We start from the raw sequence: 5,062 nt of genomic DNA on the forward strand, positions 1-5,062 counted from the left end.
ATCTGATGTGCGATAGAATCAGACGTCAGCAAGAAAGGGGATGGGCCATGCTGGCCAACTCACAAAAAAGTATTTCCAAATCTATGAATGACCCCTTAAAGGAACAAGCAACAAGCCTCCTTTAAAAACTGTCAAGGCTACTTTTGCTATCTTAATGTAAAATTACATCATGATGTAAAACCAAAATAAGAAAGTTGTTGGATTGACACTTGTATAGAGATTTTTTAAAAGCATGACAAGCGAGGCCAATATGCATATAAAAATTAGCAACAATGGGATCTCTGCACATTAGGGGCATCAAAATGACAGATGTCAATCAACACGACAAGTGTAAAATGATACATATTAGTGTCAAAATTTCTAACTACTCACACAACCTAAGGGGGTCAGAACTCACAGTGACAAATGAGGAAAGACATTTTGGAATAATGATAAACAGTCAATGAAGGTGCTCACACAGTGTACAATCACTGTAAAAAATGCCAGCAGCATGTTAGAGATAATAAAAAACAGTACAAGAAATAGAGATGCCAACATTATAATGATTAATATAAGTTGATGGTGCAACCACTTTTAATTCAATTTTAATGTATTTATTTTTATCCAACCTTATTATTTTATTAATAATTCAAACATACCTAATTCCTCCTCCTATTTTCCCCACAACTCTGCAAGGTGTATTAATCATCCAGCTGGCTTTCATGGTTAAGGTAGAACTATAACTCGCTGACTCCTGGTTTCTAGACTAGTTCCTTAATCACTAGATCAAATTGGCATCTAGAATATTGTGTGCAGTTCTGGTTGCCACACCTTAAAGAGGATGTAGTGGAACTAGAGAGAAGGTTCTAAGGACGGAAATTAAGAAGATCAAGGAAAGGTTGTGATGTTTGGAACTTTTTAGTCTAGGAAAGAAATGAATGAGAGGGATGCGATTGACATGTACAAAATTATGGGTGATGTGGAAAGTGGCAAGGAGAAGCTATATTCCCATTCTGCAAATACTAAATCTAAAGGTTACCCCCTAGATTTGAATCCTGGAAGAATCAGGACAGAAAAAAATTGGCACAAACCAGCTGGGTTGACTTCAAAAAAGAGGTGGACCAATTCATGGGGATTAATACCTATTAGCCTCAAATACAATATGGTTGCTTCTAAACTCCATCTATTGGGAGACTAGTGGGCTTCAGGAGTAGGCTTCAAAAATTTTAGCAAGGGGTTCTCTGCCCGGTTGATGGTTGGGCATGGCTATAGTGGGTGTGGCCTAGTTGGCCCTCTGCACCATGGAAGGAGAGTGTTTTTGCCCTTCCCGGGTTCCGGAGGCTTTCTTCAAGTCTCCAGGAGGGCAAAAACGGCCTCCCCAGGCTCTGGAGGCCCTCTGGAAGCCAGAAACATTCCCATTTCCAGCCTTCCTGAACTTCCGGTAGGCCCGTGTTTCACCCTCCCCAACCTCTCCTCCTCTTATGCTCTTGAACATACTGATTTAGGAAATGATATCAGTCTGAACTGAAGCTGTTGTGAACTGTTGTCAAATTGCAACTAGTTTTCATTCAGTATTCTGCCTGTGGAACAGTGGTAGAATTGTCAATATTAAAGGAGCTGTACTTTTTCCTGGCCCTATTGAATAACCATGAAGAAGAAATGATGAGTTAAACTTCATCTGTCACTTCACCAATTCTCCAGGACTTCTCAAAGATAATATGTTTAAAATGTTGTTATATCATCAGCAAATTCTGTCCTTGCTTTAAAGGATGTCCTCTTTGTCAGCCCTTTATGCAGCCACTCAGCACTGTTTAAACTGCCCTAGCTTAACCCCATCTTTTGTCAGAAATCCATCATCCTGATAATTCAGACCATCATTCCAGAAACCAAATATCTCTGTTGATACCATATCTAAAGTCAATCATTCTCCTACTCATATATATATATATATATATATTCCTACAGCTGTGAATCATCAACTACCATTTCAGTTATTATTCTCTTCTTACAAATCTCAGCTCCATTCTCTCTAACCTTCAGATATCTGGTCTCTCTTTCCTGTTCCACAGGACCATTCAACTCCTCCGCAAAGGGGACTTTCTTCCAAGGCCTCCCCACAGCTCCTGAGTTTTACAGTCATTTGTTTTTAATTGTCCCTTCTATTCACTTCTTGGTTCTTTGTTCTGTCAGCTTCTTTTGTAATTCCTCCTTTGCTTGCTCTGATAAGTATTCATCTTTCCTTATGTATTTAAGTGTGGCTCCTCCTGTTTCAATCCTTGTTTTTTTCTTCAGGTACTCTTGCAAGATAATATGTTGCAAATGTATTTCAAATATAATAGAATAACAGAGATGGAAGGGATCTTGGAGGTCTTCTAGTCCAACCCTCTACTTAGTAACTCCCTGCTTACATTTCAATTGTTTTCAAGGAGAAATATAAATTTGCCAGATTGAAGTGCTTGTCTTCATTCTTCATTCTTAAGGCATTACGACACAGGATTTTTTAAATTTCCTCTATCATCCTTTCTTAGGTTAGTCGATTTCCATTTAGAAACACAATTTGATAGAAATCTATCCTTAAACTCTTCTGCCAAATTCCTCTTCTTTCTATTTAATCAATAGTGTCCTCATTAAAAAATAATTAGCATGACTAGAAATAAAGATTAACCAGCTACTTGTACCTTTCAGTATGGCTCTACAAATAATTTTATCAAGAGTGTCGTAGCCTACTTCTCAAACAGAAGGGGAGATGGTAAGTCTTTTGCTTGGATTTATCATTTCAGACTGAAGGTAAAGCATATGTAGTGTCATGCTCCCTCTAATACATATGTGCCATTCACACAACTAGAAAATAAGCTTGTCAGATTTTCCTCTGATAATAGTTTTCATACGTAAAGAGGTTGGTTGGTTGGTGAAGCATTGGTTTTATATGAAATTCCACTTGCGTTCTGAAGTGGGATTTCATCATCATCTTCTCTTCTTCATCATCTTTATAATGCACTAGTTAATAAGATGCATAATGAGCAATAGTTCAAAATACAGTTATGAAATTGGAATAGTAAAGACAACAGGTTTTTATACATTTTTACATACAGTAATAACATTACAAAGGCTGGACAACTAGTAAAAACCTAATTTATAGCAATTGAAATAGCAAAACCATTTAAGACAGATGCAGCAGCATATTGCAAACTTGTCAGTAAAACAATTCAGTTTAACTTCTAAAATGTACATGTTGTCTGATAATTAATGATCAGATTTACAGTATGGCTCAAAATGCATTCAGTTTCATCTGCAATTTCATCTGAAATATGTATGTTTTAAACAATTCTTACATATGTTTAACACTCCCCACTCCCCAAAAGTTCAGATAACACCAATCCTGTTATTCTTTTGCAAGGCACTGAAGACTGGGCTCTTTCTCCAGGCTCTTGGGTCAGGGAGTCAATGAGCTTTGTTTCTATTGATGTTGAGTGGAATTAACAGTTTATCCTTGGGCAGTAGGGACTTACGTTTGGTGGCTTTGTTTGTTTGTTTTAATCTTCTAAAATGCCCAGAGTCACTTGTGTGAGATGGGTGGCTACATGAATCACATAAATAATACGTTGTCCAAAGAGTAACCAGAGAGAAATGATCTCATAATCTAAGTGCCAGATACTAGAAGCTCTTTGGCATGAAGAGACTCAGAAGCAAAAGGCTGAAGCAAAAGTGCCAATGAAACTGGATGAGTAGCCCAAGTAGGAATCCATCAAGAAATAAGAGAAAAAAATGGAAGATGGGACATTGCAGAAAGCCTATTGAGGGGATCTCAGCTCTACTACCAGACTAAGAAACCAATACCATGTAGACCAATATTACTTTTACTCTTATAACAGCTATTATAACAGAAGCTTGCAAGTCTAAATAAGGTTACCCCATCTTTCTTTATCTTCATGTGAACTGGGGAGGGGCTTGTCTGAGTCTTTTTGTCAAGTTACTTTTTTTGCCCTAGACTCAAGTCCCTTTTATGTAATTGTTGCCCTGGAAATTGTTGCTCCCCATTCTATCCTTCAAAGCTACTCTCTTTTATCATTACAAGAGTATACAGAAACTATTGTAACGTGTGGGTTGTTGTTGTGAGGGAATTGACACGCAGGAGCCATGTGCAAGACAGATCTTTATTATAACACAGGTGACAAGCGACTCAAAACGTCCCTGCAACTGTCAGGGTATTTATACTCGAGCCCAAAGCAACTGTCAAATGACCAGCCAATCAGAGAGCTGGTAACAGGGAACATTTGCATATATAACACTCTTTCCCCCCAGTTATTTGCATACTCAACACTCCTCTAACATTTGCATATATAACAGAAACCCTTATGAGGAAATGCAAGAGAGATTTCATAGGAATCAACTTAAACCTGAACATGATAAATTCAGAATGGATTTCAAGCTCCTCCACTTCTGGTTCTCTTTGGTGTTGGGGAAGAGAGATCCTGTCAAGCTTTCACGTTCTTGCCATTATCGTCCTATAATCATGTCTTGGGATTCCATACCATACAAGGCATATACAAAAAAAGGGAGAAGCTCAAAGAACATGAGGTGGACCCAGAAGAAGATAAAGAGGCAACATCAAAGACACACTACAACAGCATCAAATAACAATGTTTGAGGCAGGGGTGAAATACAGCAGGTTCTGGAGAACCAGCAGTGGAAATTTTGAATAGATTGGAGAACCGGTAGCAGAAATCTTGAGTAGTTCGGAGAACCGGCAAATGCCACCAGAGTGGGGTGGAGATTTGCAGTATCCTTCCCCTGCCACACCCACAAGCTATGCCGACCAAGTCACGCCCACAGAACATTAAAAAAATGAATTTCATCAATGGTTTGAGGCCTTCAGAAGAGCAAGATACCTGAAGCAGTAAAAGAGGAAGTAAAGAAGAAGAATAAAGTAAAATTTCAATGGTTCATGTGATGCTCCTGACCTGCCTACATAGAAGATTATCAGGAGTTGAAAGGTCCTGTGGGTATAAAAAAATATGAAGAAACTCCAGAAGGTTCAAGTCAAATTGGATATCACTGGAATAAGAGGGAAAAGGCCAAAGTG

The sequence above is a fragment of the Thamnophis sirtalis genome, unplaced genomic scaffold (genome assembly GCF_051295495.1).
Source record: "Thamnophis sirtalis isolate CommonGarterSnake01/CBP01778 unplaced genomic scaffold, rThaSir2_p1.2 scaffold_1, whole genome shotgun sequence".
NCBI classification, from domain to species: Eukaryota; Metazoa; Chordata; class Lepidosauria; order Squamata; family Natricidae; genus Thamnophis; species Thamnophis sirtalis.